General features: G+C 37.4%; 2 long non-coding RNA genes across 2 annotated transcripts in view; one reads left to right on the forward strand and one right to left on the reverse strand.

Moving 5' to 3' along the window:
* The first annotated feature begins 1,279 nt into the window (after positions 1-1,279).
* On the forward strand, positions 1,280-6,311 carry LOC147624318 (uncharacterized). The gene is made up of 2 exons (XR_015269085.1): positions 1,280-2,114; positions 2,197-6,311. It is a non-coding gene; the product is annotated as an uncharacterized LOC147624318 (long non-coding RNA).
* A 922-nt stretch (positions 6,312-7,233) lies between these two features.
* Positions 7,234-12,979, reverse strand: part of LOC147624319 (uncharacterized) — a 6,335-nt gene continuing 589 nt past the window's right edge. Inside the window, exons 1-2 of the long non-coding RNA XR_015269084.1 lie at positions 7,465-12,979; positions 7,234-7,344 (exon numbers count right to left, since the gene is read on the reverse strand). The exon at positions 7,465-12,979 is cut by the window's right edge and continues 589 nt beyond it. This is a non-coding gene — a long non-coding RNA (uncharacterized LOC147624319). The remainder of the gene's footprint in view (positions 7,345-7,464) is intronic.

The following is a 12,979-nucleotide window of genomic DNA, read 5'->3' on the forward strand; positions in this document are numbered from 1 at the left end:
TATTCTCCAAGTCAAAAAACAAAAACATAAACTAAAAGAGAATAGAAGAGAAAGAGATCTCTATTTGCAAAGTACTATATGTCTCATAAAACATAACTCAAAATAACTCACAAATGCACAGTAAACTAATAAATTTAAATTTAAATTTTAAACACTAAGTCCATACATATTTTAAAATTTTAAAATATATTTTTTTATGAAATATTTATTATTTATGAGAATCATTAAAAAAAATTATTATTATAAATAGTATCATTAATATACAAAATCTAAAATTCATTTTCAATAAAAATATTTGATAATAAATGTTTACATAACTAACTTCCATATGTATATATTATTTTAATTATAAATATTATTCTTTTATTCTTTTATATTATTCTTTTATTCTTTTATATTATTATTTTATTCTTTCATATTTCATTTAAACAACTTTAATTACTAAAACTTTAATTAAAAAATAACATCATTAAAATTACCCTTAAGACAACCTTACTAAGATTAGGGTTGCCCTTAATAAAGGTGACCTTAAGATTAAGATCACCCTTAGTAAGGGAAACCTTAGTAAGGTTTCTCTTTACTAAGGATGACTCGCCCAAAGTGAGAGCGACCTTGGCAAGGTTTCCCTTACTACTAAGTGCGTTGCCCTCACTACTAAGGGCAACGTCACCCTTAGTGAGAGGTGACCCTCACTAAGGGCCATCCTTAGTGAGAAGGGCAGTCGCCCTTAGTGAGGGGGTGACCCTCACTAAGGGCCACCCTCAGTGTGAGGGCTACCCTCACTAAGAGTGAGAGTAGCCCTTAGTGAGGGTCTCTCTCAGTCAGTCAATGAGAGCCGCCCTTAGTGAGGGGGTGACCCATGTTAAGGTTCCCCTACCTCTCTCTCTCTCTCGCACCTCCCTTTCTAACTTTTCGCTCCTTGCCTTCATTTCTAGCCTCCCCTCCTCCTTACCTTGCTTTCCCTTTCCCTCTCCTGCTTCTTGCCTTGAACCCTTTCCTTTCCTTTCCCTTTTCCTCCTCTTCTTCTTGCCTTCCCTTCTCTTTCCCTCCCATCCTTCTTGTTGAAAAGCTATACTTGGCTTTTTCTTTTCTCTTTCTCTTTCTTTTTCCCTCTTTCTCTTTCTTTTCATTCTTATCTATTGCTCCCCTCTTTCTCTTCTTTTCCCTTTCTATCTTTTGCCTATATAAGGAACCCTAAAAGTTTCTCGCTTTCCTATTTATATCTCTTCCTTTATCTTTGTCTTTCACTTTCGTTATTTATATATCTCTCTTTCCTCTCTTTTCTTGATCTACCTATTATTGTTCACTTTGTTTGCTTATCCTCTTTCTTTTCTCTTTCAATCTCCTTGCTTTCTATTTTATTTATCTTTCTCTTTCTCTCCTCCCTCTTGTTCCTCATCTCTTACTGTTTTCTCTTTCTTTTGTCTCGAATATGGTACCTCCTCAACTCGAAAAAGAGTATTCTAACGTTAAAAGATACGAAAGTAGTTATTGGCACCGTGTTGCATGTAAACTCCACTGTTAATACCATGTATGGAGTTTCTTTAGCATCTTAGTATGTTGGCATGTCGATTGAAGATGTCGAAGTGAGAGAAGTACCGCTTCCTTTTTCTCTTATTTATAATGATGTCTCCACATTAAATCAAAGCAAAGGCTACATCATTTTATAGCCAGCAAGAGATTATGTGAGTGTTTTTATAAATGTTTTTCTTATTAATTATTTAATTTACTTAAATTAATTTATCTTGTATATGTCATCATATTTATATTGACCCACACCCAATGGAAACCCAACATCTAATCAAATCTCCAAAGCATGGACAACACTTAAAGAGCACTACTCCCAGATAAGCAAGCCACAAAGTAACAAGTACGAGGAAGAGTAAAATAATGAAAGTTTGTGGAACAAGGCTATAGCATCATCTTTTGTTGAGACCCCTTCCTTTATGCCAGACACCCATAGTGCTTCTTTAAAATCCATGAAAGAAACAAGGAAAGTACAAGAGATGAAAGATAAAACTGAAAAAGAAGGCAATAATGAAGATCCCTACATGGTCACACATGCAACTCGTGTGCGGCAAAAACTCATACAAGATAGTATAAACAGAGTAAAGGTAATTATTATCCACTTTTTAAGTAATCTTGCATAAGGTCTTATTATAAGTGGTAAGCACAATCTCTGTGTGTACATTGCAGGTAAAGAGATCCACTCCTTTGCCACCTATTCCCTTGTGCAGACTTATGCCTAAACCTTCTATAAGAAGAGTAGTTTAGGTACAAGAAGCTAACAAAGAAATTCTACACAAATGGCTATGTTGTTGATAATCGATGCAAGTTCATTAGCTCTATATCCTCATCCCACAATCCTATTAGAGAAGTACCGTGAATGATGTTAGTAGATGGGATGACATATGGTGAATGAAAAAAAAGAAGTTCAAGAATGCGATCAAACCTTCTTGTTCCCACGAAGATGTTTTATATGGAACAATAATTATCACATTGTTGCATGAATGGAGGAGATTAATAAATACGAGTCATCTTAACGTGCTAACTTTTTGAACGCAGTGTTAAGTTTTTTAAAATAGCAATAGACTAATTAGGTTCACACTGAATGTAGCATTTAAGAATGTTGTATAAAGGCATCCATGTGTTGATGCTATCCTTATTGAATTTAATGAGGATAGCGAGAGGAGAAGATCCTCCTCACAATCGTAGCTCGCTTAAACAAGGAAGAGAACATACACATTACAAGAATATATCTCTTAAATCTCTTTGACTTAGGATGGTCCAAGTGCAAGATGTTTTATCTTTTGTCATAACTCATAATTTGTTTACCATAGGATGAATGAAGTGGACTATGTTTCATCATCTCTTATGAACAAAGTGTGCCTCATTAAGATGCTCGGATTAGTAAATAAAGAAACAATTATGAAGCACACAAGAGCGATAAACAAGGCATGGATAGAGAAATTAAAAAAAAGGATTATCCATCTTGGTACAATTGTGAACTTTCAAAAATATCCCAAATAGTATTCCAGGTAGTACAATCTCCTATCTTCTAATATTTGCAATATATGATTAACATTTATATATTCTCATACTAATGTAGTAACGTGTAACATATAAGATGAGTACCTTGCTGCCACCCAAGAGATTGACCCCTTATAGATACCTTGCTTGCAAATGAGTTTGAAGACAAATGAAGAATTGCATTGTATAAGGATGAGAGAAAGTAGAGGCATGCTACTAAACAGTTAGCCGTGATTACAAACCCCGCACAAGGAGAGTCGTGTAATTCAGAACCAAGAGCCTCCAAAGGAGCTAGCATGTCTTTTTGATATGTTACAAAGCATGAGAGGTAAACCAAACCTTTAATATTAAAGATGTCAATACAAGCACAAGATGTGATCATATTATAGTGAGGTTGTCCACATCAGGTTCCATTTATGGTTATCCCGATAACATTATTCTACCATGGAATCTCTATACATGTAAGTAATTAAAAGAAATTTTTCAACATTAAGATCTTAGATTATTATTGTATTATATTAAGTACAAATTCTCATGTTTTACGTATATGCCACCACATAAATGAAGACAAGCCTTTATTGCTTAAGATTTGTGAGACCATTCTAGATGATAATGGCTCCTTGATTGTCATTGGTACTATGTATCAAATGAAAACAATGATAGAAAAGGCCGAGCAATATGGCATCGTATTAGACACCCTACTGAATGTGCAGTGTATAACGAAGATTGAAAAGACATTTAGACAAGAGGTGACCAAGACTAACCTAACCATAGAGGTGCTTACAATTCTCATAAAAGATTGCCATTGAACATCACTTTCTATTACAATAAATCTTCTCATACTCTTATGCAAACATATACTCTCCTCCGTTGCTACCTTCATGACCATAGTTGGAATAAACCATGTACAACTTTTCATGCGTAATTATATCATTGATCCTTGCACCACGATGCACTTGAAAAGACACCCAGATGGGATAGCATAACAAGGTATGGTATAAACATATAAGTACTCCAAATTATGAGTGTTACATATTATGTGAAATTTAGAGAAATGTTTTCTTTGCAAGTAGATTTCAACGCGGATATGACTTTTGAGATAACATATAGAAGAAATATGCAAAATAAGAACAAGTAATTGTAAAGCTTTATGTAGAATGTGGAGAATATGCTATGAAACCATGTGAATTAAGCATGAACATTGTTTGTATTGATCCCAAAGAGAACGTTGTGAAAGATGTCTTGATAAAGATGTCATTGTAGTACAATAAACATATTTATTTATATATATTCAAGTGATTGGGTTTAATAATTGTTTATAATTATCATAATTTTATTTTATATATGAATAAAGAAAGCAAAAGCAATACATGTTGAGGTATATGATTGACAATTTCAACAATGTTTATGCTCAATATCATACTAAGTAATAAAAAATTAACATTTTTTGTATTGTGTAGATGAATAAGATAGTGTTAAGTTTGTAGACTCAAAGGATTTGTACGTGTAAAATGAAGTTGTGTACTCTGTTACAAAATGAACGATAAGTTTGTGGCCTCACATGAACAAAAGGATAAGCAAGAAACAATGAAAAGCAAGGGAGATGTAAGAGGAAGACACGTAAAAAGAGAGGATGCTATCTCCCTTATAATGTATGAGCTTCAATCCAAAGATAGCAAGATCAAGAAGAAGGAAGAGAAAAAATGAGTTAGAAAGGGAGAGACAATAATAGACTACTAATGAGAGAAGAGGGTTAAAAGAGCCGAAAGACAAGGAGGGAGAGATAAGGAGAAGGGGGAGAGGGAGACAAGATAAACCACTAAAAAAGAGATGGTAGGGGAGAGACGGGCAGAGAGAGAGAGAGAGAGAGAGAGAGAGAGAGAGAGAGGATTCTATCTCACTTGTATAATGTATGAACTTCAATCCATCAAAGATAACAAAATTAATAAGAAGCAAGTGAGAAAATGAGACAGAAAGGGAGAGACAATGATAGACTACTAATGAAATGGACGAGGGGAGAGGGTTAATGGTGACGGAGACAAGGAGGAGGGAGGATGGAGTTAGGAGGAAGGAGGAGAGAGATGGAGAAGAGGGAGAGAGATGGAGACAAGAGACAACCACTAAACAAGAGATGATAAGGGAGAGATAGGAGGGGAGAGAGATAAGGTAGAGACACAAAATAGAAGCAATACGAGAGAGAGAGAGAGAGAGAGAGAGAGAGAGAGAGAGAGATGGTAAATAGAGCGTGAGCAAAGTGAAGGGTAATATATATATATATATATATATATATATATACACACACACACACACACACACACACAAACACACACACAAAGAGAGAGAGAGAGAGAGAGAGAGAGAGAGAAGCAACGGAGAGATATGAGGTGGTTGGAGAGAAAGAGAGGAGAGGAGGAGAGAAAGAGAGGAGAGGAGGAGAGAAAGAGAGGAGAGGAAGAGAAAAGAGTGATGTGAGATGATAGTATAGAAATATAAGGGTGGGAGAGGGCAACAGAAAGAGATGGTACGAGAGAGAGAGAGAGAGAGAGAGAGAGAGAGAGCTGAAGGGAGAGAGAAGTTATGTAAAGATGTGAGATGGTTAGAGAGAAAAGTGAGAAGGTTTAATAGAGAGAGGAAAGGGAGAGATGAGAGTACTAGAGGAGAGAAGAGATGTGGCGATTGGAGAGAAGAGTGTACTAGAAGAGAGAGAAGAGTACTAGAAGAGAGGAAAGAGAGATGGAAAGCTATAAGAAGAGAGAGAGAGAGAGAGAGAGAGAGAGAGATGGTAATAGAGAGAAAGGAACAAGCAAGTAATGAGGAGAGAGAGAAGAGATGGAGAGATGTGAGATGATCGGAGAGAGAAGAAAAAGAGAAGAGAGTGATGTGAGAAGGTTTGAGAGAGAGGAGAGGAAGAGATGAGAGTACTAGAAGAGAGAGGGAAGAGATGGAGAGATGTGAGATGATCGGAGAGAGAAGAGAGTGTACTAAAAGAGAGAAAAGAGATGGAAAGCTATAGTAAGAGAGAGAGTGAGAGAGAGAGATGGTAATAGATAGAGAGAAAAGAACAAGCAAGCTTGGTGGTTGAGAGAGTTGCGTTGGGTTGGGAGGAAATGGTGGTGGAAAGAGTGAGTGTTCACTAGACTCTGAGAGTCCAAAACAAGAGAGCTACAAGTCATATGAGAATTCCAATTCATATGAATATCCAAAACATCCCCCACCCATTTACTATGCCTCCATGTTCAAAGCTATGGTGCATCAAAGAGGGAGAGACTTCAATACCATGTCGCGCAAGCTACCTCTCCAATGTTTTTGTTAAAAAAGCTCACCGTGTTGTTGAGTTTCCTCATAGAGCCATGGCACCAAGTACCCCAACTCCATCTTCGAATCAAGTGCCACATCATCACCAAAAAAAAGTTAGAAAACAATTTTAATACCACATGACGACGTGGGCTCACTTGTGCCATGTGGCAACGTAGGCTCATAGTGCCACATCATCACCCAAGAAAAACAAAAGCTTAGAAAAAAAAACTTTTTAAAAAAAGGTTTACATGGTGATGTAAATGTGCCTCATGTCAAAAAAAACTTTCTTTTATATATATGTATATATAGATAGGAGAAAGAAAGAGAGAAAAAGAGAAAAGAAGACGAGAAGAGAGAGAGAGAGAGAGAGAGAAGCAAGAAGAAAGAGAGACAAAGAGAGGAGGAGAAAGAAAGACAAAGGGCTAGAAAGAGAAATAGAGAGAGTGAAAAAAAGATGAGTAACGAGAAAGAGAGAGAAAGAAGGCGACTGAAAACTTTCCCCGAGAAGAGACATAAACAAGGAGAATCACCGATAATGCAACCAAGAACCTTAAGAAGGAGAAGAGCCAACAATTTAATTGAAGCTGACAAAAGCCCAAAATTCAATCGAGCTTTACCTCTCCCTCCAAGGTGCAAAAACATGCCCACAACCATGCTAACCAAACAAGTAGATATTCCTAGGTCACTACAAAGCCACATCCAACGGTCTCGACATTCATTGGCAAGCCACCCATCGCTTGTAGTTTACCGACATACATGCCGTACTAGGTGTCCTAAATTATTCTATTCTCAAGGATAACACAACCTCCTTCACACCCGCCTTATCGACCATCCTCATCGCTACACATCAATAGTCAATTCCCTATCTCAAACCATATGTAATAGTCGAAGAAAGGGGACAAAAAGTGTCAAAGGAAATGGTGTGTTAAAGTTTTCATCAAAAGGAGCTTTTACATGGGCCCACCTCTGCCCAATGCCCATGCATTGACACCTGCAATATATACACGAGCTTTGCACCTACTAGACAAGTACAACCATAGGCACATTAATAGGCACCAACATCTCGTGCAGCCTCATCATCAACAACCATAAAGGTACATTTTCGAATGGGAGCTACAGATCAGTTTTGAATCATACCACTTAATCTTGGACACCAACTTCATGGCATTTCTCGACCATCCACACCTTTCAACCCCAACAACTTCTTCACCATCGACTTGGATAACTCGAGGATGTAATCACCTTTTGCTATCACCATTAAGAAGAGGGGTATGTTAGCTAGTCCATAGAACAAGCTAACGCACCCACATCGGCGAGTCGCATTTGCAACTCGAAGGGAGAACCAACGCATGATTCGACAAGGCTAAGGTGAGCTCTAGACTTGACATTTTGTTTTGTATCACACAAGACCTTGAAACATGTTTTCATTTTTATTTATATTCAAGCTAAATAAGTTATCCACTATTAAAAAAAATACGCCATCCTTTCATAGAGAGCACAATAGATGTGATCTTGGAAAGAGGAACGACCCTTAGTTTACCATCCTCGACCTGTGATTTCTTCATTCTTACCCAATGATGATGACTGTGAGATCAATCCAATCAATCAAGAAAGCCAACAAAGGCAAGCCAAATATTGAAAAGCCACCTTACCCTCTCTATCCATGCGAAGACTTGGATCCAAGTTCCTCCCCACCTATTGATTAAAAATGGAAATAATCATTTTCTCTACGCCAATGGGATCATTTTTCTACTTTGCATTTCTACATACCTCACAAAACACTACCAAATGTCAAATCTTTTGTTTATCACTATGTACAAGAGTAAAGGGGGGGACACGAGTCCAAGAAAGGAGGGATAGGAGTAGAATGTCAAAGAAACATAGGATGACAAAACACCACCAAATGTCAAATCTTTTGTTTATCACTATGTACAAGAGTAAGGGGGGGACACGAGTCCAAGAAAGGAGGGATAGAAGTAGAATGTCAAAGAAACATAGGATGTGCTATAATGTCTTTCTAAATGTCGAAAGTAACTTTCTCACTTTCAATTTCAAGCCAAGCATGAATACAAGAGTAAGAGGAGCAAAAATGTCAAAGATATCAACTGTGACCAAAAAAAAAGCAAATGTGATAGACCAACCATTCTATGTGAAGGAGTTCAACCATTCATTATGTCTTGCACCATTGGAGAAACCTCCGTTTTCCCTAGCTTGTACCTCATGTACCCTTACACCATCCTTATGACATGGACCTATACTCCATGACGTAATTGCTTATCACATGGATCCGTGTACACTTTGGCAAGTATTTCTCCCCTTTTCACACATGCTTAGCCATTGGCAAAGTTGATAACAACCATTATTCCAATTCCCTCATCATCACAAATACGCTCCATCCACAAGCAAACACCATTTCACACACAAGCTCTCCAAATGTATTCCTCTCATGTCCATGACCACCATGTTCATTATTAGTGACCACTTTCCCATCCTTTTGGAGGAACAAGCAAGACCTATAACACAAATATATTTAGCCATGTGTCATGATGGTAAATACACTCTACAATGAGAATTCCCTATATCAACATGTTTTTTGTATTTCACCGCCGTAACTTGCTACAAGAAGATGTTCATACTTTGTAAAAGTTCTCATACACATTGATGAAAAAAAACCTACATGCAAAAAGAAATGGAAAATACAATCAATAAGCTGATTAAAAGTTAAAATGTACAATTTATAAAATCTATAAAGTCTAAATACATACAAAGTTCTTAACTTTCATTAAGTCAATAATCAAATTCTATATAATTGCTTTCCCTCTTTCCTAACAATGAGAATTTTTTTGTAATACTTCTTGAGTTGTAGTACAGATGATTCCACACAACATGCACTTCTCTCTTCAATCTTCACAAATTCAGAAAAAGAGATTCATACTCTATTTTTTTTTATCCTGATTTTACCAAACTTAGTAACCTCATTCCATGCTTTTTTTGTAAAAACAAATACAAAAACCAATGTTATATTTCATCCCCTAAATATGATATGCCTATGAAGACTTACTTAATGATAAGCTATACTTCCCTAAAAATAATATGCCTATGAATACTTACTTAATGGATAAGCTATGCTTTTATTGACAAATGTTAAGATAGTAGCAACAGCTAAACAATAATATAAGCTCAATGATGAAAGGAAAGAGATGAGATTGCATATTGCGGGCTAAAATCTCAAAGATTAGTGTTGATTTTGGAATTAACAAACGCCCAATAAGATTAAAATCTTATTTCAGAGTTTCCTAGGCTCCTTAATCTTATTGGGCGTTATTTTTATTGGGCGTTTTTTTATTGGCACAAGAGTAGAAACAAAGTTCTAAAAAGATAAATCAAAAAAATGGAGACTTCCTAGACCTACAAAACGATGCAAGCTAAATTTAAAATTGTCTTAATACATGATACATAATGTATCACTCACTAGAGAAGAAGATTACATAGGTACTTTAAAAAACTATTGGATGATGATATGATGGACAACTTTCTTTACTTCCATAAAGAAATGGTCCTACCGAAAGAAACCAAAACAGACTGTACAGAACATTTAAATACCCAATAACAAAAATTTGGAAGAGGCCCCATAAAGATAAGCTCCTCCCCTATTGTAACATATTTTGAATACGTACATAATTAAAACATCTCAATTGTTCTGAGTGTGAATGACCTCTTATCTTTGACTAATTGACTTCCACTTCTTGTCTGTAATTCATAAACCTCACAACATGAATAAATAATTAAAATTAATCAACTAGCATGAAAAGTTATATTAAAGGAGCCATATACAGATTAAAAAAAAAGATGGATCTTTTTCCCGAAAGAAAAAATACACACGTACAGCTAAGCTTACAATAAGATTAAATTCACACAGTAAGAAGGCAATAGAAACTAGATTACCTCACAATCCACATGGTTTGAAAACAAGGAAAGGGATTTCAAGAACAGATGAACAAATCTAAAAGCAGCAAATAGCCTTACGCACAACAGCAAATCTAACAGCCAGCAATAAGCCTTACACAACACCAAGACCAGCAACTCTTCTACCTCCAAACCTACAGTGGCGAGGAGGGGATCCACTACACTATCCCTCGTTACGCTATACCTGTAAGGAGAACATTGATTTGATTTAGCTTGATAATGTCAACCTTCAACATACAACAAAAGAGAAGGAAAATATATCTCATCGTTTAGACCATCAAACCAAGTCAGAGAGAAGAAAAAAAAACTTAGCTCCTTTGTGTTTTGGCTGATCAGGACACCACATTAGCACGTACACCAACTGCACCCAAAATTAAAGGGTCTTCCCAAACCCATCATCAACATTATTCCACCCTCGGTAGTTGTTTATTATCTCCCTTTCTCCTGTGTGAACCAGAGTTTAGAGACACCGTACCTCGGTCATGAGGACGGGTTCGTTACTTTCTTAAGGCATAACCTCGGAAGACCCAATAACTGGGCATGACAGCGACCAAGACCTCCCTAAGGAGCCCAAGTACTGTATCATCAAATGCACTTGAAAAAAAACTCAATCGTACCTCCTTAGAGGGGAAACTTACCCAAGAAGAATCCCATACCGTACAACTTCAACCATACAATACCCTCAGTGCCTCCTTCAGATGAAACCTACCCCCAAGAAGAATCCCTTACTGTACAACTTGAAGAAACCACCACACAAACAAACACTAGACTGCTTATAGTGAAGAAACTACTACTTTCTCCATATTTACCCAAAAATCATCCCGTATTGTACAACTTGGACCACCACAAACACACACTAGACTGCTCATAGTAAGAAACTGGTGTTTTCTCCATGCCATAAATGGATATGTATGGCATTTTCACACATACATGTGGTGGTACCAAAACAATCCAAGGGTGCCAACATGCAAGTGACAATTTCCACTTCTTGCAAGAAAGCAATGTAAATTGCACAACTTGAAGAACCAGCACCTAGCAACAAGCACTACTTGGTATCTAGGCTGCTCACAGCAAGAAATTAGTATAGCTTCTGAGAGAAATGCCTTGAAGTCTGCACATATTCAAAGAAGATGACCTTAAAACTATTTGAACCATAAAAGGGAGAGGGAAAGTTGAATGTGTCTCTTCAAGAAAATGTTTCTCCTAGAAACGTAGAAGGCGGGTGCTTTGTAGCGTTCCATTAAAAACAATGGTAGTTTGACAACGCCTCTTTGCATGACAGCACAAAACATACATGTATCTTTACAGAAACATGAGAGTACAGAGTGTGCTATGTACTGTCCTGTCACAAACAATGATAACTTGGCAACGCCACTTCGCTTTGACAGCACAATGTACCCAAATGTTTCTTTACAGAAACAAGAGACTGTTAAATAGGAGCTTGTTAAGTTCACAGGCGTTGCAAAAGGAATAGCGAGGAAGTCTGTTACTTAACATATGACTTAGTTTTAAGATTTAGATTGCAGAAAACCTGTTCTCCACACTCTCTCCTTACTAACCACGCGACTTAGTTTTAAGATTTAGATTGCAGAAAACCTGTTCTCCACACTCCCTCCTTACTAACCACGCGACTTAGTTTTAAGATTTAGATTGCAGAAAACCTGTTCTCCACACTCCCTCCTTACTAGTCCCCATGATGCAATCCCCTTATCTCTCGTGCACGGAAAGAAAGAGAATGCACAGCACACACACAAACACACTTGGGGAAGGGGTAGATAGAACCCCCCCTCCCAAAGAGAAATAGCCGTTTTATTGCAGGTGGATCCACCCCGTGAGCGCACCCATAGGGGAAGGATTCCTCAATAAATATGTCTGCAAATCCACCAAAGAATTGCACTACTGGGCATAGATGCCCTTGATGGATGTGTAAAAAACTGCTGCGCATACATGGGACATGAACAGTGCCCTTTTAGCTGAAAGATGCTGATCCAAACAAACAACTTTTGCTCTGTGAGGCCCCAGGGCATCAAAAATAAGGGTCCCTTCCACAAGCTCACGACGAGAAATCTGCACCAAACAGAGCGACAAGTTAGAGTCACAAGTAAAATCATACCTGCGGAGCACTTGGAACATTGCCGTATTCTAAACACTGCATTTGGGACATCCTATGCATGCCAATTCTACTTCGCTGGGTGCTTCATCAGTCCCTTGCCGTCTGTAGCCAAGTCCTATGTGCAGTTCAGTTAATTGAATGGATGTTCCTGTTGATGTTGATGGTGGCGATGATGATAACAACAACAATGACAACCACAGCAATGTGCACTCCAGCTTTGTACCAAATGAGACCATGGTGCCAGATTCATAACCCACCTCCTTTGATTTTGATAAGAGCAGAAACAGGCTGTTGGGGTGCAGACTACTAGATGGAAAACCACATGGAAAAATGAAAATGTGAATCACATTTTCCCTTGTTGATGAGGGAATTTGGCCCCTTTTTTTCATATTAACAGGGGCAAATATGCTTTCCCCCATGTAGTTCCAACTAGTTAGCACACCTAAAATCACATTTTCCCTTGAATTTGGCCCCCTTTTTTTCATATTAACAGGGGAAAATATGCTTTCCCCCATGTAGTTCCATCTAGTTAGCACACCTAAAATCAATCTCTCTCTCTCTCTCTCTCTCACC

Source organism: Cibotium barometz, chromosome 25, assembly GCF_041138505.1.
Source record: "Cibotium barometz isolate CiBa-2024 chromosome 25, ASM4113850v1, whole genome shotgun sequence".
Classification (NCBI taxonomy): domain Eukaryota; kingdom Viridiplantae; phylum Streptophyta; class Polypodiopsida; order Cyatheales; family Cibotiaceae; genus Cibotium; species Cibotium barometz.